At 43.1% G+C, this 21,758-nt stretch overlaps 1 protein-coding gene across 1 annotated transcript in view; it reads right to left on the bottom strand.

Moving 5' to 3' along the window:
* Nucleotides 1-6,733, bottom strand: part of FRS2 (fibroblast growth factor receptor substrate 2) — a 52,086-nt gene extending 45,353 nt beyond the window's left edge. The window contains exon 1 of the mRNA XM_031589479.2: nt 6,602-6,733. The gene's annotated coding sequence lies outside the window, so the exon portion shown is untranslated. The remainder of the gene's footprint in view (nt 1-6,601) is intronic.
* Nucleotides 6,734-21,758: the final 15,025 nt, after the last annotated feature.

Here is a 21,758-nt window from a genome sequence, read left to right as displayed (position 1 = left end):
AAAGGAAAAGTTTATTTTATTTAAAATGAAATCATTCATCTAATTACACACTTTAAACAGTGCTTGAATTTCTGAAAAACACAATCAGACACAAGGAAAAAACCTAAGAAGACCATTATACCCCCTGCTTCTAATGGTTGGTTGAAAAGGCTAAACCTCCTGGGTGATAGCAAGGATTAACCTGAGTTTCAGTATCTTTAATTATTAAACAAAACAACAATACTATGCCTATACAAAAACGAATAGGGGTGTGTGTGTGTGTGTATAAAAACCAAATCCAACTAACAGTCTCCAAGACGTCAGAATAATCGTAACAAATGTCCCTGGAGAAGCAGCCCTCCCCATGTTTGCTTGGTATCTTAATTTGCCCTTGGTTTCAAAATCCTGTGCTTGCCAAGAGCTATTCCTTTCAAAACCTCAGGAATTCCATTACTAGTTTTAAGCTCAATTAAAGGAAAATAGAAGCATTCAACGCATGGCAAAAGTATGCACACAGCGTTGATACTCATAAATAGACTGAAAAATTTCATCGTCTGAAGGATAACTGCTGCACAGTCAGCTCTGTTTGTGCTGTACAAGTACGTAGAAAGCTGCTGTTGTCATCTCAGAAAAGCTCAGCAGAAGAGACATTGCTATCACAATGGAATACAGTTTGCACTACATCATTCATTTTTCACTCAAAGCTTATATGTAAACCAGAGCTTGTTTTTTCTGCAGAAGATAGTGGGAGTTTCCCATGTAAAGCTGCTGCTTCAACATCTCCACTTGGGGAAAAGATGGCATCATATGCTAAGGAACAGCAAAACAAGTCAACTCTCTGCCCTGCCAAATATCTGACAAATTATGAAACCAACACATTCTGTTTCAGAAATACGTTACCACATGCTACTACAAAAAAAAGTACAAGGACAGAAGTTTATAAAAACTTTTTATATTTTCCATCTAAAATTGTTCATCTTTCCAATGCTCAGACAACAAACACAGCGTTACCACAATCGTTTTTACTGACTGGCTTACAGTAACACTGGGATGTCCCCAGCTGTACATCGCGCCAGGTGTCACACTAACGCACAAGGTAACATCTCAGTCCAAAGAAGATCTGCCTGAAAGACAACTGTCTGATGTGTGACTGTAAATCTGAGCAGGTAAGAAGCACTTTGTGGTTGCAAGAATTCAGTGGACCTGTCTGATGACGTTTTGCACCTTCCACCAGAAATACAGGAATTCAGGTACCAGCATTCTGCACAGAGGGTCTATTTTCTCCTTGCAAAGGCAGGAAATTAAAGCAACTTTTCACTACTGAGTCAGCACACAGTAACGGGTCAGTGGTTTACAGCAACCGTCACCACCATAGGAATGACAACAGCAGCATCTCAACGCTGCCAGGACCAAAATCATTAGGAAGAGAAGCCAAGGGAAAGAAGTCTGATCCTCTGACTCAAAGTGCTAACGGAGACCCAGTTTCTTCTATAGTCAGAGTACAGACCAGACCTCTTCTCACTTTTTCAGATAAGTCAATTGCCCAGTAGTCCTCACAGGCATCTCATATATGATTTCTGAATCAGAACTGCCTGAATGGAAAAGGTGTACAAAAAAAGCTGTAAAGTAAGAAATATCCAAGAGTAGCTTTGATGTAAGAACACATTTCTGGGACCTTTGGTAAAATTTCAGTTCAATAACCTACCAATACAGAGGTATTTTTACCAACAGCCAGCACTGGATGAGAACGTTTACAGCAAAAAGAAGGAAATGAGGTTCTGCAAGAGGAGGTGACAGGTCTGCTAACTGCGGCAGATTCTGGAAGTTAAAGCAAAGGCAGCCATGGTGGCAACAGCATGCACCATAACCATGTTCTGCTTGCAGTAACCAAGAGGAACGCATTCTGTAACAGGGGTATTAGTCTTTGTCAACCGAGATCCAAGTGAAAAGTTTGGGGATTATCCTGGGCCATCTGAGAGTGAGAAGCACAGTAAGCACAGCTCACATGGCAAGAACCTCAGTGCCCTCCAGATGGATGTGAAAGCATTTCAGGAGAACAAATAGGATGTGAAACTAAAGGATTCAGAAACAAGGGAAGGAAATAGTAATCACAACAACACTTCCAATAATTAGAAAAGAATACATTCAGTCAATCTCAAACATGCAATAATCATGACATTTTATTGCATAAACATCAGAAGAAAAGCTACTAGTTCTCTTATTAAAGCAATTTCAAGCCTGAGGGAAAGACTGAAATTCTGGAGGATCACATGGCTCCAGGAAGATGGGCTTTAAAAAAGAGTGAACCAAATCAGCTGTTGTGATTGCTGCCACCCAGACTGAGGCAGTGAAGAGAAATCTGAAGGGAGTGCTATACTGGAGAATGTGTGACATGGACACACACATGCACACACACACGCTCACATACTTACATGAGGAGCAACTACACAGCAGACTATAACCTGTTCAGGTCTGAAATGAAAGTTTACACATAGCACTGATTACACAAAAGGGGCAACAACAAAGAAAAAAAAAGAAAAAAGAAAGCGATGCGTAAGAGTGGGCAATGCAAAGCCTGCTATGTTATGCCTGCTGCTGTACCACTCCTGCTCAACTAAAAAAAAGCACCTGCCTATGCTGCATGGAATTACAACTCTGGACTGCAGTTTTCAGTCAATCGCTCCTCAAATGGCTTAGATGAAGAACAATGTTATTTAGTAGCAGCCAAAAACCAACATCCATTAAATCTGTTTCAGAAAATGTGACTGAAAAGCTACACGTAGATAACCTCTCCCAGCAGGTACTGCTGCCCAGTTACTCACTGCAATTCAGTCAGCAGGGGTGGTCATCTGCAAGAGCAGGAATCGCAGAAAGGCACATGCATCCACTTCAGGGAAAGTTCACTGAGGTGACAGGCCAGTGAAAGCAAGCAGAGCTATTGCTGCCCTGCGCTGCTCAGTGTGCCTCAGGCAGGCAGCGCTGCTAACAGCTTCTGTGCTGCAAAGGATTGATAGGCATGGCAAGCTATGGCAGAGCAGCAGGGACAAACGGCTGGGGTACACAGTCTCTAAAACTTTCCTGAAACATTAAGAAAAACTTCTGTTACAGCCTTGAAGTCCTAAGACAGATTTGGAAAACCACTAAGCATTGCCTCATCACTTTAACAGAAAAGTCACATGCTGCCTCCTGGGAAACTGTCTGAAGCTAACAGCATTAAGACTCAGGTCAGCCTCAGCATTTTCATCGTTTGTTGTTATTGTTGTTCAATTTAATTATTAGTGCAGAATATCCTGCAGGTTTCTTAGCAGACACAACTATCTTCTTTTTTCGGTCTTTTTTATGTTTCGAAGCTCAATACATGCACAACAAATTCATCATCTCAAGAACCCGATGGATGAACAGGAGTTATAAGCAGGAGCATATTTTTTCCATTAACTATCACTAAATTAAACAACAGGTACCAAGTAAAAATAGAAAAAGAAAAAAGGCATTAGGACACAAAACAGCAAGACTCTTCCCTTAAGATCCCTTCAAAGTACATACTGAAACCATAGTCACACTGCCAGGGATTAAGGGATCTCAGGTTTTAAGTATGCCAACAAACCACAACCGAACAATGTATCCAAACCTTCCGTGCTCAGCCCAAGCCCAACCTCACCAAAGTCAGCCAGGATCAAGCACACTCCAGGCCAGCACAATCTGTCCCTGTTACCAGAAGCAACCTGCTCCCCTCACCACCATTTGTGCAGCACTGCACCAGCCTTATCCTCACCCTGCACACCCCATTGGGTGCACCTCAGCCCAGCCCTGCACAGGCACCTGCCTGTGCCCAGGAGAAAGCAGCAGAGAGGGCTTGGGAGCAAACAGGACTGACTGTATTCTCCTGTGGTGGAGATGGTCTGTGACAAAAACACGTTCACACAAAGTGGTTGGGTCCCAGCTGAAGTCCCATAGTGATGGCCACAGGTCAAAGCCCAGGCAGCCCTGCTCTTCCCCTCAAGCACGTGGGTCCCACCACCGCTTTCACAAAACACCCAGTCCCAACCTCACAAGGTGCCAGTCCAGGGCATCATCAGTTAAAAGCCATAGAATGAACCATAGAATAGGTTGGGTTGGGAAGGACCGATCCAGTTCCAACCTCCTGCCATGGACATCCACTAGATTCAGCTGCCCAGGGCCCCATCCAATCTGGCTTCAAACACCCCAAAGATGGGGCATCCACAACACCCCCAGGCACCCCACAGAAGAAGCCACTTGCTGTCACTGGCTCAGCTCCATAGGCAGGCACTCCCAGCACAAGGAGTGAGCAAGGGCAGGCTGAAAGGCAGAATGTCCAGTCATGACCCACAGCTGATGCTCCAAAGTGCACCTGTGTACCACCCCATTTTACATTTAAGTTTACCACAGCAACTCAGCGTGATGATTCTAATACATTTCTTTTTGAGTTTAAACATCAGCATTTTTTGGAAAGCTAAGCAGCCACAGACAGCCTGCTTGGGCACAAGCAGCAGGAGGTGGGAGCAGGTAATTGCAGCAGCCAGCTTCACTCCCTGTGTGCTGCAAAATGAAGTGTTACGTTAACATAGTAACCATACTTTCACCAGAAATTCTATTTTGTATCACTGGTTAAAGTGGCTCAGATTTCTTGCAGAGTATAAACATCAATGCAATAAAACTAATACAGCCATGTTGAATATTATTTCAATTGTAGTTTAACACTTACAAGGAATTTAAACAACAGTTCAGGCAATTAATGCAGTCTTGTAAACCTCTCAGCTGAGGAGTGAGTTTCAGACACCACAGAGCTGTATTGCTGAAACTGTAAGACTCAGGGGTCACAGAAGTGAATAATGCTGATTGCAAGATCAGAACCCTACTAAGCATGGATAACACTACTTTCAAGCTGATCCTTGAGAATAAATTATTATAAGTAGTAGTACACACTGACTGCTAGAAACAACCTTGCTAACTTTCAAGCAATTACATTTATTACTGCACTGGTAGATTTAAAAGGGAATCATTCCCACGGCAAGTCAGTATATTTGTTTATATCCATCCAGTTAAACGAAGAAAGAAATACATCACATCAATGTCGCAGACAAGAAGTATCAACCTTACAGATCAAGAAAGGGGCAAATGAAGTTCAGATTCACACCGACATATCATTGAACCTGCCTTTGCCAGTGCCACCTGTTTTCCTACAGTTTATGAAATTTTCCTCTTCTTACAGAGCTGCATTCTTCCACAGACTGCCTATTAAAGACTGCATAACTCCTCTTTAACCAAAGCTTCTCATATGATTAAAAAGTGCTCTAAGTTTCTCTGTAGGAACTGTATTGAAATGAGAACAATTTATTTTGACTACAGCTAACCACCAGCATTCAAGACAAGACACCGAACTGGAAAGTGAGCAAAAAGCTGTTTAACCAAATATAAATACAACTGCTGGAACGTTGTTTCAACAAGCATTTTCAAAGCATTCTTGATACATAGGCAAATAAACCCACGGCTTCTCAGTCAAGAAATAATGTTCTTAATCACTTTTCATTTGTGATGCGGGGAATATTTTTGGACCTGAACTGGTGACTCACACTGATACCAATGCACATTTGTCTTGCAGCAGGCTCCAACACCGCCCGCAGGACGGCTGTGCTGCTCGGATGCACTTGCAAACTGAGGGAAACAGACAGGGAGCCTCACTGGCAGTTCTGCTGATCCAGACAAGCAAGCAGATCTGAATCTGGATTCAGTGGATCTGAATGTTTCTTCGTACCAACCCACTGTTAAAGCAGCCATGTTCCCTCAAACACAAACGTACTGCGGAGCCAGCAGCATGGACTGAATGAGAATCATCACGCAGAATGACTTGTAACGCTAACCCTATTAAAGCAAGACACAATATATGGCTGTGCTTCTTGCTCGTTACACTAAATGTCACTTTGTCACTAACACTGTAAGTGAAAAAAAGAAAAAGCTAAGAGACAGCACGGTGTCACCTCCGACCAACTGCCCAATGCATTCCTAACCACTCCTCACGATCACCACCCCTCGTGCCTTGATGCTGAGCGGGACACGGAAACCGGGAAGCCAAGAGAGCATCCCAGAGAGCCACGGCTCGGACAGAGAACTAAGGCAGAGCGGTGCCGAAACCCCTTTCGACCTCTATGATCCTCCACATCCCTCCCTCCCGCGCTCGCAGCGAGAGGAAGGGGCCCAAAGCGCCGTGCGCCGGGAGAAGCCGCAGAGGAGCACCGGGAGCAGCGGCCCGGCGCTTGACAGCTGGCAGGGTACGACCCGTGGCAGCGCGCAGGCCGTGCGGGCACAGCCGCTCCCGCATCCCGCATCCCGCTCCTGCCCCCGGCAGCCCCCGCCGCCAGGCCGGCCCGCCGCCCCTCCGCTTTTGTTCCGAACCCGCTCCGCGCACTCCCGACCGCGCTCCCTCCCTCCCTCCCTGCCCGCCCGCCGCCCCCGGCCGCAGCCCCGCCCGCCCGCGTCGCACCGCCGGTCCCGCACTCCGGCGGGGAAGGAGCGCGGCCCCGGCGGCGGGGCAGGGGCGAGGGGAGCCGGCCGGGCACCCCGCGAGGCGCGGCCCGGACAGGGACGGGGGCAGCGCCGCACCCACCTCCGCCATGAGCCCGCGCCGGCCGCCGAGCCCAGGGCCGGGCCGCCCACCACGGGCGAGAGGCGGCCCCGCGTCCGCGGCGGGGAACGGCGGCGCCTCCCGACTGCGGCGGCGACAGGGCCTCGCTCTGGGCCGGACTCCGCCGCACAACTTCCGGAGCGCGGCGGCAACGCCTTCCGGGGCGGCCCGGCCCCGCCGAGCCGAGCGCGGTGTCGCCGCCGCTCGCCATAGGTCCGGCGGCCGGCGCCGGCTCCCGTTGGATCGCGGAGCCGCTCCGTGCGTCCTGCCGTCCCTGCGGCGTGTGACTGCCTGCGGGGCGGTCGCAGCTACGTGAAGTCTCTTGGAGAGGAGATGAGAGAACCTCATCTCATGTCCTCTCTCATGACGGCGGCCACGGCGCTGCTCCCCTACCCGGCACCGCCCGGGCGAGTGCGGGAGCTGGAGAAGATGAATGCCTTGCGGAGGTTTTCTCCAGCTGCACAAATGGTGATGCTTGCAAGGGAGTGGGAACACGGCTGTTGTTCAGGACTTGTGCCATGGCGGCTGCTGGCCCGTGCCCGTGCTCTGAGGTCTGGATGGAACAAGGGTAGGGGATGAGATTTGGCTGTAGTTGGGTCACGTAATGTGAAGCACTAGCGAACACGATTATCTAATATGCTGTATATGCTCACGTCCCATAAATATAGCATATCTCATGGCCACAAAGCAACAAGCTGCTCTCAAGACAGTCATCTGCAGCACCTACGTGTCCTTTAGGTCCTTTGATATGCAGACTCACCTTTATGTTGCCTGTTGCTTGTCTCAAACTGTGAGTCTACATCCAAGCAGTATTACTATATTGCAATTTTCCATAGCCTCCTCAGCAGCATCTGGATAAACAGTGAAAAAGTCTGCACCGCTCTCTTCTGTTGGGTCTTTATTTCCTGCTCCCTCTAGCTCTCATCATGCCTTCACCTGCTCATATAAGCAGCTGAGCTTGAACTGTATGTAGCACATTGTCTCTTTGACAGCTAAGTTCTCCATCTTCTACTGGTTGCTGGTCTTATCTACAATCATTTTTCATCATCCCAAACTGAGATGACTGCATGTCCATCGAGATGCACTATAGATGCTCTTTTGAAGACTGAACATCTGCTTGCAGCTGCCTACAAATTATGAGCCAACATTGCTTTAAGTCCTTTCATGGCATCTACAATTCTGTTCTAGATTGCTCTAAACTGTCTTTTAATCAGCTTTGAAATCAGAGACAACTTCTGTTTTTCCAAATATCCCATTATGCTGCTACTAATGCCACCTTTAAAGCTTCCCTGTCAGCAGTTGACCCATAGCTAAAATTTGCATATTTACTATTTTAGTAACTAAACATTTCAATGTTTACTTGGCATTTCATATATGGCCTTTTAATATACAGTGGCTACTGGAGGTGCTAAATACACGGTTTTCCATGGCAACAGAATTCATCATTCTCTAATTCATAACTGGTTTACTCAATTAAATGTTAAATGTGCTATTTTAAAATACTACTTAGAACAACTCTTTTATTATTAATGTCACTTTCACCCCAAATTAAAATTTTCAGGTTAACAACTCTTTTTTTTTTTTTTTTTTTTTTTTTTAGTTTAAAAACTAGGAGGCCGTAGATGTATTTTGAAAAGAGTCTTTGGAGAACAAAGGAGACTGAACCACATCAGTTACACTGTAGCTCATGTTTCCAGCAGCTCTCATTTCACTGTTGTAGCGTTATTCAATGTTGGTTCATAGACTCATGTCACTCAGTTCCTGGATTCTTACAAGAAGGGACTAACATTGTGGGATTTACCATTTAATTTGGACCTAGCAGATTATTTCCCTTGCCTGTAAGCTACCTTAAAAATTAAAGACTGTTCAGTTCTGTAATTAAGAGAGCAGCCCCATCATATGTTAAATTTTATCAGTAGATTTATCTCATTGATAAAGTTCTCCCTTACTCGTGTTACCCTGCACATAGCAGGGGGTTGAAACTAGGTGATCATTGCAGGCCTTTTCAACCCAGGCCATTCATGATTCTATGATTCATCTTGTATTCTTATTGCCTGGGTATGACAAAGGAGGAGCACTGAGGGAATGGAATGCCACATTGTGTTTCTGGAGTGTCCTTTGGAATCTATCCCATTTCATGTCTTCTCTAGTGGGAAGCCCTTTCCCATCAGCACAAGCTGTGTATACTTCAGCATACTGACCAAAGCCTTGAAATATTTTTGGAGATGGATATTGGTTCACCTCCTAAATGTTTCAACTGCAAATCGAAACATAAAAGAGTAAACAGTTTCTCCTAAAAATAAAATTGTAGCAACAACTTCATGACAAATCACAGAAAATTGCAGTCATTTTATGTTGTGATGAACAAGGCCTTTGATATTGCTATAGGCACCACCTAACTCAGCTGTAGGTGAGGGTTCCTATATAATAGTGCCTTTCAGGGTTTGTGACTCAGCAGCAAAAGCATGTTGCTGGCTGAAATGTGGTACAGAAACTCGCTCTCTTTCTCTGTTGTAAGACATTACCTAGGAGTGTAATTTTATTCTATCAGTCCCCAAATCCATTTGACACTAACAACAACTTATTTAAAAAAAAAAAAAAAAAAGTCTATAGCAAACATTTGAGGATCTGGAAAACAGATTTACAAAGAGAGAGTGCAGGACTTATTGTGCTAGCAACAGAGCAAAACTGGTCACATTCTGCCTCTCCTCATGTGTGGCATGCTAAGTAGAATGACCCTTTGTATGTCAAATCAAGAAGTTGTTGTTTTCACAGTCAAACAAAGCCCTTGCATACAGTAAGGGCCATATAGCAGCCACTTATGGCCTGGTCTGCACTTCTTCAGAAAAAAAAACTTATCCCCATAGAGTTAATACTATTTTTTTTTTCAGAAGTATAAAATTGAGCCAATAATTTAAACCAGTAGATCACTGCTTCATTAACATTTTCATCATTAGTTAAGATGTCAACATTTCAGTCAAAAAAAAGAAAAAAAAGGAAAAGAAATCTAATGGTAAGTAAAGACATATTGCACCTGTACAGTTTAATTCATAATGAAACCTCTCCTAAAATGACTGCTGGAATCTGACAAATCTTCTGTGACATTTGGGGAAGAGTGGGGCAGGAATTACACAGATCACTGTTGGTATTGCAGTTTGTTTTTCCTCAGATGTATACATTGGCTTCATCTTGTACACATGTACCTCTACATACCTCTGATATGGTTAAAGGATTTATGAGCTCTAAGTAATGTGCTGTGATGGAGATGATGCTTGTTGCTGTGAGTATTGATCCATAGAATTTCACAGAATCATAGAATCATTAAAGTTGGAAAGACCACTAAGCTCATGAAGTCCAACCAATCAACCCTGCACCACCACGTCCACTAAACCATGTTCCTCAGTGCCATGTTTGCTCCTTTCTTGAATACCTCCAGGGACGCTGACTCCACCAGCTCCCTGGGCAGCCTGGTTCAGTGCCTCACCACTTTTTCAGAGAAGAAATTTTTCCTGATTCCAAACTTGAACCTCCCCTGGCACAACAGGAGACCATTCCCTCTCATTCTATCACTGTTACATGGAAGAAGAGACCGATCCCCACCTTGGCACAACCTCCTTTCAGGTCATTGTGGAAAGTGATCTGGTTTCCCTTGAGCCTTCTTTCTCCAGAGCAAACAATCCCAGATACTACAGTTAGTAGCAAAAGCATAATTTTAAATTCAGGTGTTTTCTCTGACCTTATTTTATGCTAAGCTTACTGGCTGAGATTTTATGTATTTTACCCCTTCAGATGCTGGATACTTAGTCCCCTGCCCATTTGAACACTGAAAGTCTCAAAGACATTATTCTATGAGTGAAGCTGCCTCTTGGGCCTCCCGAGTTCTACAAATTCAGTTTGCTTCACAAGTGAATGTTCTGCTTAACTGAATTGAACTGTTTTCATTTCCCCCAACAAAGGCTGCCACATGCAGCTCCCGTATCTTCTTGCTGGCTGCTTCCCAGGAGCAGCACCAATGTGCTGACTGCAGAATGTGTGCACGGCTGTTTCCAACTAGCCTTTGATAACCAAGTGGGATGTAAACCTAATTCAAGCAAAAAAAAAGCTACACTGTGTCACAATAACATTTGAGAACAGATTTTGTCAGATGAAAGCAGGGAAATTCCATGTGAAGCCCTTCATTCACCCCCTGGTGTTGCAGAGTTTCAGGGCCTCAGAGCTGTGCAAAATTTAACTGTGAAGTTTGTACAAAACAGTGTTTGAAGACCATCAACACAATGTCAGATTTTTAAATATTAGACAACTTGTGCAACTGCAAATGGACTCCCTTGTGAGTACAAAGTAGAGGGAATTAACTACATGTAATCATGCTCAATTTTTGTAGTTTGGAAACCCTTCCTCAATCAGGACACGGAATGGATGCCTCTCACAGGAAAAGGCAGCTGGTTATTTTAAATCTCTGCATGCAGCATGTGCCCTTTGCCTTATTTATTTATTCATTCAGTGAGTAACTACTTTGGTATTCTTAGGGCATTTGTCATTGTATTAGTTGATATGTCATTAGCATTAGTGGGATTATTTCTGCATTCTGGCTTCCAGAGGAAGAGTTATAGCTGCATGTTACTTACAGAGGAGCATTGGCTAGGTGTGTGGGAGTCTTGGTGCTGCATGGCTCAGGGTTGTGGCACTGATTGTTAAAAAATCATGCTGCTTGGTGGAGTTAATGGTTGTCAATTCAGGTTTCCCACATGGTATGTGGTGGAGGCAGCTGGAGGAATGGGATCACATGGGATCCAAACAAGAAGCTGGCTAAGCTTCTCCCTGCAAGAGATCAATGACATTTGTGTGACTGCAGGCACAGTGCTTGGATTTAGTGCCAAGGAATCTTGGAATATAGTGCTCTATTGCATCCCATGAGCAGGTATGGTGACTGCTGCTGGAAAATTGGCAGAGGGACTGTGTGCATTTGCCTTAGCTGCTACAGTGGGAATTTGGGAACTCTGGGTTAGGACCACACTGCAAATTCATGGCGAAGATGCTGACAAATGGTCCATTTTACCAACTCCGCTATAAGGGAGGTGTTTCAATGCAGTGTGGACTGGTAAGAACAGCTGCAACATTTACAGTGTCTCTCTTGATACCCTCAAAAGTAAAACTGAGTTGCAAAGAGCTGCATAGTGGAGTTCATTCCAGCACATTAGGTGCTTGTATACTTGAATATACTTTTATACAAGACATGAATTTGAGGTGTAGGAGAAACCTTCCTTTTCCTATAGTTCGATATTAGAAAGCCCAAAACTTAGGCTACCCAGGTTTGGTTTCAACCTCTATCTGTGAAAATATAAATTCCTATTTTCCTTCACCTATAGCCATCATACAGTTATTACTGCTTCCTTAAACCTACCCACTGACATTATTCCCTTGTAACTGACTACGCCAGACCCTTAGGAGAGGGATTGGGTTGCTGGGAAGTACATACTGAAGTCACTGAAATGAGAATTCGTGGAATGTAAGCACCTCATAGCTGGAAAGCAGCTGGATGAGTGTTTAAGGATCATAAATGTTCACTTTCAGTATTGGAGGCCTCTTACTGATGTAGTCTTGTCTCAGATCAAACTGGCAGATCAGTGACAGGGAGGTGGGGCGAGGCTTTGACATACAGACAAGTACGTCAGACCATGGAAAAATCAACATCATTTTTGTAGATAGAAAAAGCTTTGTCATTATGAAGTCCTTTGACAAAATGAACAAACTGATAAACCAGGGTGATAAAGCGATTTCAAAAGAACTTTTGGCAAAATTCCATGCCAATGCTGCTAAAGAAAGTTAGCAGTCATAGGTTCAGAGGGAGGGCTGTGAATTGGTAACTAGCTGAAGGAGGAGGGTTAACGGGAAGCAATAAATAGTCATTTTTTACACTGCAGGAAAGTTACAATCAGACTCCCACAAGGATTCATGCTGGGACCTGCACTGGTTGGCATGTTCAAAATGGTCTTGGAAGGAGAGCGAGTAAGGAAACAGCACAGTTTGCTGCTGATGCAAAATCCTGTACAGTAGAGAAACATAAAGCTGACAGCAAAGAGCTTTGGAAGGATCCCATCCTGCTGAGCCTAGGCGTGAAACTAGAGGCTGAAATTCAGTCTCAATAAATGTAAAGAGATATATATGGGCAAAGCCAATCTTAATTATGAGTGCATAGTTCTACAAGTGATATTATTGCAGAGGAAGGAGTTCTTAAGTGTCTCTGTAGGTGGTTCTTTGGAAACTTCATTGCCAGCTCCGAGTAAGAAAAATATCAGGAATTATTTGAAAGGGAAGACTGACTGGAGCAAAAAGTGTTGTGATATCTCCGTGGGGATCAGTTGTATGGCCACAGCTAGAAAACAGCATAAACTTGGTTTTCCCATGTCAGGAAGAAGGTGAACACAGTGTAGACAGTGGTTTCTGTTTAAGACACGATTACCAGCACTGGAACTTTTCAGATTGAAGAAGACCAAGTGGGCAATGCCTGGGTGATTGGGGGAAAGTGACTGAATTGTGGAGAGAAGGAAGGGAGCAGTCAAAAACTTCTAGCAAGTAGTAATAGGAAATAACAGACAGCTGGTTTAGAGAAACAAAACGCAGAGTCTTTTGCAGATGCTCCAGAATTTGAGTATGGATCTTTGCTTCCAGAACATAAAGGCTAAAACTATCATTGCTTTAAAGAACGGATTAGACTCAAAGGTGCTGTTGGCAGCTGGCAAATAGAACAAAGCAAGGGAAATACTGCTAATGTATGGAGTTGTTGGGGTTTTTAAAATTTTATTTTAACTTTTACTATGAAGATAGTCAAGTATTGGAAGAAGTCGCCCACAGTTGGACAGCTGCTATCCTGGCAGACATTCCAAGCTTGGCTGGATGTGGTCCTGAGCAGTCTGCCCTGCTGCCCAGCCCTGCTTTGAGCAGCTGTGTGTACATGACTCCATACATTACGTTTGCAGATAGAAGTAGAATATCTAGGATAACTGATCCACGTAGAGTGTAAGAACACAGTGGGGATGAAGCACTTTGGTGTATCGTTAGTTAAACACAGTGATGGGGGAAGGGCATAGCATGTGCTGCCATGGCACGTAATGCAGTTGTGTGAGCATACATTTTCCACTTCTGGATCAAGAAGGCATGCAAAAAGATGCTCTTCATCTTCTTTTCCCTAACTAGGGTCAGTGCTTCTTAGTATTTGGGTTAAGATTTTCAGGTGATAAGATAGCCCTGTGCTCTTTGTGACTGTTTATGTTCAGCAACTGGCATGCATGGCATGAACAAACAATTCACGCAGCAAAAATACTCCAAACTGCCCATCACTGCTTTCCCCTCTAACAAGAAATTTTCTGTGTAAGATGCAGACCATGCAACAGCTCTGCAGCTGAACTCAGTGTATTCACATGCAACAGTCCTAGAAGAAGCCGAGTTCTATAGTTTTAAAGAACAAATGCACTTTAATTTTTATTCAGGCCTGCCTGCAATTAAGCTGAAGGGTTTGCATGTCTGCTAGTCTATATGTGGGTAGAAAGGCAATGAGGTTAAGATAATAGGCTTAAAATGTATTCTCAGAAAACATTTAAAACCACAGTAGGGTGTGATTGTATGCAAATAAGTATTTTTGCAATAGCAGATTAAGCACCTTATGGAATTTGTATGGAAAGCTGCATGCTTGTACATGATGCAAAGTATGATTAAGCACCGGTGTGTGGAGTTTTTGCCTTTGGTAAAAAAAAAAAAAAAAAAAAAAAAGGCAGATTTAAATCAATCATTGACTTTCTCAGTCTTTACACAGCATAAGCTGTAAGTTATGAATGGTAATTATAAGAGAGAAAATGTTAAAAATAACACTTTCTTTTTTTTTCCTTGGGTCTGCATACTTGAAGCGTGTGTCCTGCTGTGGTTGCTAGTCCAGGAAAACCACTGCACTTGCAGAAGGTCTCTGCTGTAGGATGGCAACACAGAGGATCTGCAGCAGAGAAAAAAGAAAACTGGTAAGCTGGTATCTTCCTATCACAGCTGCTCTGATGTGCATTTTGCCATCAGCTTCCAGAATTATAGAGTGTTTTTTATAGGACCCCCTAGAGCACCTTTTTGATGCTTTTCATGTATGGATCGATTAATCATTCCAGGTTCTGGGTCTGCTGTGTTTTTTTCATGCTCAGAAATCATTAAAATGTCTGAGATGCAGCAAAATCAGATCCAATTGTGTTTGTTTCCATCCAATATTTTTCCTATCTGGGTAACAGATATGTTTGAGTAACATTTGTCTGAGTTAACTTCGATATAAATATTGAAGCAACTTGTCCCTACACTGCTGTTGTGCAGTTTGCCTGGAGAAGAAATGCAAGAAATAAAAGCTTCTCCAAAGAAGTCAAATTATCAGATTGAAAACCAGCAAAACGCACTCTCCTTCTGCCTTCCCAAACAGCTCTGCCTGCTCAGCAATAAACATGCAGAAGGAATCTGAGCTCACCCTGGCAGGGTTATTCTCCTTTCCTGCCTCTTCATCATAATTTGTTAGTGAAAGCAGTGGTCAGAGAAAATGCAAGATCAACAGTTCTGAGCACTGGTGCTCCAGGCTTTGCTCTCCTTCATCCCACATATTCTGAAAGCACAACTTGAATTGAGTGAGAGCCAAGCACTGGGACTGAGAGAGGCAGAAGGCCAGGAGGACTGTGGAGGATCCCACCGGGCTTCTGCTGAAGGGTACCACCCTGCTCGAGGGAGAACTCTATTTCTGAAACCACTGTCGGACTGCTGATCAGAGCCTGACGTCCTAAGAGAAGAAAAATATCAATGTCATTATTTATCCACGCTGTGTAAGGAGTGTAAGGCTCCTTCAAGAAAGAGAGAACCTTCAAACCAATGTGGGCATGAACTGCTACGTGAAGGCACTGGGCTATCCGATGAGAGCAACTGCTCCTGCCCCAGTAGAATAACATTGGGCATGTTCCTTCAGAGGATGCACAGCACAAGAGTGGATGAATTATGGAAAAGCAGGATTATCGGTAATAGGGTGTAAAGGTGTTTGTGCAGTGTCTCATTTTCAACTACTTTATTATTTTTCAGCTTTGGAACTGGCATAATTTGCACATGAAGCTGGTATAAGCAAACTACATAATTGCTTGAAACATGGAAAATAAAAGTAGATTTGTTAATTTGGTATTATAATGGAAATAATGGTATTTCAAGTAATAATTATTTTAGCAGAAATAATTATATTTCCCTTCAATTACTTATAACAACGTAGATTTTTAAGCCAAATCAGGGACGGGATCAAAATATACCACCATCATTCTCATAAGTAGAAAGATGTGTGCAGAAGAGCCTGGAGGATGGAGACAGTGGAATTCTTCTCAGAATGGCCTGGGTCAGGTGGGACCAGCTAACTGCTATAGGGGGATACTCGACCCTTCAGTTTGTTCATCCATACTCCCTCATAGCAGGAGGAGAGAAGGATGACAGAACAGCTTTTGCTTTAACAAGGCATGAAAAAAATGACTTGCTTTTAAATTAAAGAGCCCTAAAGAGATAGATCTTCCAGCTGAAGTGAAAAAAGTTAAAGTTCATGAGACTTTGACTCTTTGGGGAAGTTCATTCCACTGTTAAGAATGTTTGAACTCTCTTGTGGCAGAACAAACAGGGCTGTAACTGTGGACTGCAGTGATCTGTGGTGGTTTTTTCCTTCTCTGTCGTACCATCATCCTCCTCCAGGTTGGTTCAAGGAGTTGCTCGTGTCAGCACTCAGGGCAGGTGGCATATCCTCATCTTATTTAAGATCCATTTGTCAGTGCAAACCTCTGTGTCACAACCTGAAGTGTTTGGGTTTTTTTGTTCTACATTCAGAATCGGTTGATGCAGGAATAGTTTGTCAAAAATGAAGTGAGGTGCTTAGACCTTCCCAAGGCGATTTGCTTCTGTGCCAAACAAATGCACATCTTCTCCATCTTCCCAGCTCAAAGCCATTTTGATACAAATGGGAGATTGTCAGAGAATTGGGCTAAAGTCTAGCTTCCTTTTTTAAAAACAGAAGAACAATCTTCATTCCCAAGTCTTCCAGGGATACTACTTTTTAAGAAACTTTTTTAAAGGTAGTGAAACCCATAGCAGAGCAGTCAGTCACATCACTTACCCACTCCAAACAGGCTGAGTTACAATCATAGAATCATAGAGTTGTTTGAGTTGGAAGGGACCTTTAAAGTTCATCTAGTCCAATTCCCCTGCAATGAGCAGGAACACCTACAGCTACATGCCCAGAGCCTCCCCAGCCTGACTTTGAATGCCTCCATGGATGGGGCATCCACCACCTCTCTGGGCAATGTAGTCCAGTGCCTCACCACCCTTGTTGTTAAAAACTGCTTCCTTATATCCAATCTTAATCACCCCTCTGTTAGACTGAAACCATTTCCCCTTGTTCTATCACAACAGACTCTACTGAAGAGTCTGTTCTCTTCTTTCTTATAGCTCCTTCTTAGATACTAACAGACCACACTCAGGTCTCCCCAGAGCTTTCTCTTCCCCAGGCTGAACAGCCCCAGCTCCCTCATACTCTGTCGCCCCAGAAGGATTTGAACTGTACTAAATGCTTCTTCAGATCAAAGCGAGTGAAGACGATAACCTCAGAGCTGAAGGACACCACTTACAGCTCAAGTACAGCTCTGCAGTTTATTACACCACCCATCCTATATTGACCATTTTGCCTACAGTTTCCAGGCCTGGAACCACGCCTGCATGCTTTGCACGTGCACTATGCAGCATTCTCAGAGTACTACATAAATAATAATACACAGTAGAGAAGGGAATTGTTCCCAGTGGAGCAATCCACAACTGAGGGAACCTTTCAGATATTATGGAACAAAGCCAGCATTACTTCAAAAACTTTTTTTTTTTTTTTTTTTAAGACAAAGTCAGTCAAATGCCTAAATTAAAATCCCACTCAATTGCTTTGATCTTATCAGATGCAATATCTGTAAGTTCATTTAATAAGGCACTCATGCATTTTATCTTTATGCTTAATTTAAATATGAGAAGCAAACACATTTTATATAGTTGTTATTCTCCAATTACTACAAAAGCTTCTTCGAATCTTTGATCATGAGAATGTTGTTTCAAATCCAGTTCTGCTCCACAATTACTAAATCTCTTCACTGAAGTTAGTTTGGATGCAATTCTGGCCCAAGAGAAGGGAGCTGCAGGCAGTCCTTGGGAAGCTGAACAACTGTGGGATAGCAAAGAGATCACAGCACACCAAGTAGCTGAGTTGATTTATTTGTTGGTGGTATTTTTTAAGGCAGAAATTCCAACCAAAGCTGTAATGATGGCAAGTTAGTGTCTGACACAGTGATATAGCAATGATTTACTGTTACATACAGATTACAGAATGTTACTGTTACTAAAAAGAAAACACATAAACTCCTGAATTTTGTTTTTGCATCAGAGCCACTTCAGTAAAGGTTCAGCCTCAGGGTTTGGGTTTGTTTGGACATTTTTTGCACAGGTTAACACAGGTATAATGGCACCAACCAAGCACAGAGCACTGCTTATGTGCAAGTGTTAGATTACTACAAAACGTATTCGAATTTGTTTCACAATCCATCTCAGGATTCAGGTAAAGCTGAAACTAGTGGACTATAGTGTCAGATAAAACTCTGAGATCAATAGCAGCAACAGAACCAAGTTCTTTTTGTCTTACAGGTCTTTGTTTCTTATTGTTTGACGAAAGTGATAAAAGAGCTGTAGCACAAAAATAGGGAAGGAGGAGGAAATTCCAAAGGGCATCTCTTTGGGCAAATGTACAAAATACACTGCAAGAAAATGCAAAGTCAATGGTGAGGGCATACAGCAGCAATGGCTGAGTGGCAAATGAGACAAAGTGTTTCTTTAAACTTACACATAGGTGGCTACCAGGCTTCTGAGAGCTTGAGCTTAATCCTTATAAAGGAATGCTGTAAAGTCTGCCTATTGTGACATATAAAACATTACTGAAGTAAGTGGCCTTTCAGCTGAAAATGTAGCATCTCCATTTATTGATTTATTACCTCCATCCACAGGAGGTCTAACTGAAACCCAGCCATTTCACAAACTGAAAGTTAGATTGTCTTAGTGGAGTATGAAGCATTTCCAGCTCCAAATGCACAAGCAGGACACCGTGAGCATTCAGTACCGCATGGGATCAGATTAGGCTATAAACAAATTTTAATTAAATTTCACTTTTTAGACAGTAAGACCATGAAAGCTTTTACTACTTCTCCATTTTTAAAATGCACGCACTGTGTCAATCTGTTTCAAAAGATGTAACACAAATGCATATAAAGCAATTTAATCATCTTTACAGTAACCACTCTGTTCCCACCTTTTATCCTTGATGAAACAAAACCAAAAACAATGCTACAAAGAATTCACAGCCTTAGAAATGTATCTTCTCTATTCTCTGCAAATGCACAACTAGGACTCCTTGCTTGTTTGTTGATAAAAAGTAAGCAGAACTTGAAACACAATTTCATTAATACAGATAGATCACATTAGCTCTTTGAGATTACAAGTGGATCCATGGCTGCAAAATACTGTAGAATGAGTCTAGCAGGAAGCAGGACTAGCAAACAACAGTGACGAGATACTCAGAGCATCAATTGCTGTCCCAGGAGCAGACTGCTGCCTGAGGCCTGGTAGTTGGCTGTGCACCAGAGCTATTTTGCACCCTGTTTACATTGCCCACAGCATGCCTGCCAGTGGCTCAGTGTCTGGATGGAGATCAGTGACAAGTGGTGTTCTTCAGGAGTGGGTACTGGGACCAGTGCTCTTTAACATCTTCATCAATGACATTGACAGTGGGATCGAGCGCACCCTCAGCACATCTGTGAATGAAACCAAGCTGTGTAGTGCAGTCGACATGCCTGAAGGACAGGATACCATCCAGAGGGACCCAGGCAGGCTCCAGCAGTGGGCCTAGGAGAACTTCATGAGGTTCAACAAATCTACGTGCAAGGTTTAGCGCCTGGGTAGTGGTAACCCCCCCATCAGTACAAGCTTGGGGATGTAAGGATGGAAAACAACCCTGCTGAAAAGGACCTGGGGGTATAGCAACTGGACATGAGCCAGCAATGTGCCCTTGTAGCCCAGAAAGCCAACCTTATCCTGGGCTGCATTAAAAGTAGCACGGCCAGCAGATCAAGCAAGGTGATCCTGCCCCTCTGTTCTGCGCTGGTGAAATCTCACCTGGAGTACTGCATTCAGATGTGGAGTACAGGAGAGATGTGGACCTGGAGGAGTGTGTCCAGAGGAGGGCCACAAAAATGATCCAAAGGATGGAACACCTGTCTCATGGGGGCAGGCTCAGAGAGCTGGGGCTGTTCAGCCTGGAGAAGAGAAGGCTTCTGGAGAGACCTGATAGCAGCTTTACAATATCTAAAAGAAGGAAGGGGACAGACTCTTTAGCAAGGTCTGTTATGACAGAACAAAGGGAAATGATTTCAAACTAACAGAGGAGAGATTTAGATTGGATATAAGGAAGATGATTTTTTACAATAAGAATGGTGAGGCACAGGACCAGGTTGCCCAGAGAGTAGTGGATGCCCCATCCCAGGAGATATCCTAGGGTATACTGAGATACACTGAGGCTCTAACTCTCTTCTAAGATAGCCAGTAGAGATGGGGACAGTTTCAGCTCTAAAAAGATTACTTCATTTTTTGTTTCCAGTGCTCTAATCACTGTGCTACATTTTGGTTTTCCTTTGCCTGTTCCCTGTCCCATTCTAGAGACCTCATGCAGATCTGACTCTCTATGCTATAGTGAATAGCAGTGATGGAGAATGCCATCTTGACCTCATGGTTATGAAGCTGTACAAAACATGGAATGAAGATTCAGTCTTCCTCAAGAAAAATCTTCTATGGTTTAGAGGTTGAATGCTCTAACTACTACACAGCCTTCCGTGCAGATACTAGGAAGTAACATCTACAGTTAGCCATAAGTCCCTCAAACCTAACTTTTGAAGATTCTTCCTGTTAGCTACGGAGAGTTGAAGAGGTTTAGGACCTGAATTGAGCTTTAGGTAGTCATCACTCAGATCAGGACAGCAATTAAAACAAAAATGACCCGGATTAATGCTTTAATAAGCATAGGCATGAATAGAGCATGAAATAAGATGTGAGATTTGCCAAATATTGCAGAACTAGACATTGAAGAATCTCTTCAAGTGGAAGTACTGACAATAGAGTCACTGGTAGAACAGATTACAATTGTTTCTGTCCTAAAGGACAGAATTCCTTACAGCTGTGAGAATAAAAAGTGCCAGCCACTCATTTAACATATAAGCACCCTATAAAGTATAGCAATTACCCGGGAGGAAGAGGGCAAATACTACATATTCCAATGCAAATGAGTTCTTTTGGTGGCTTAATCTCTCGGCTTTCAAGAGGTTTTTCCTCTGGAAATTGGTCAGGTGCATAGGAAGGCAGTGTTCCATCTGAAAATCACGATTTCACGTTTTATCTTTTGCTATTTTTAAATGGAACTAGTATGAATGTAGCATAAGTGAACGTTTAAACAAATCCCAATTAGTTACAACAAGATGCATGTATAAGAAGAATTTCTCACTGTTTCTGTACTTTTTGTCATCCTGATACTCATAATCTACTTTTCTCATAGTTAATCTGTTCTTCCCTACTGCATTCAGGAATATCAAAACTTCCAACATAGTTGTAAGTTAAAAGTTCACTGAGCAATGCTTAGTGATGGAAGTCTACTAACGCTATTAAAATTAAGTTTAAAAAATAACATTTGTGGAAAGACCAGCAGTTCTGCTAAAGTATGCAAGCCAGGAGATTGCCTGGCACGTTCTTTTTCATTCCTATTGTCACACAGTCCTGGCAAAGAAAGATAAAGCACTAAAAAGAACCCCAAACAAATTAAAACAAACAAACAAACAAACAGATTTTGAAATTTAAAACCTGACTCCTTTACCAAATGAACAAAACCTGCAAACAGTAGCACTTGTATTTGTTTCCTCTCTCAGTACATATCGTTTGCCGTTGAACAGTTTCATAAACTGCAGGAGAGAAACCGGTCATGTCTACAGAAAGCAGGACACGTTGTTTAACCAAATGAAATCGGTCTGAGTCCTCC

The sequence above is a fragment of the Phasianus colchicus genome, chromosome 1, assembly GCF_987193195.1.
Source record: "Phasianus colchicus chromosome 1, bPhaCol1.hap1.1, whole genome shotgun sequence".
NCBI lineage: Eukaryota > Metazoa > Chordata > Aves > Galliformes > Phasianidae > Phasianus > Phasianus colchicus.
Note: the sequence above shows the minus strand (reverse complement) of the source record. Positions and strands in the feature narration are given on the sequence as shown.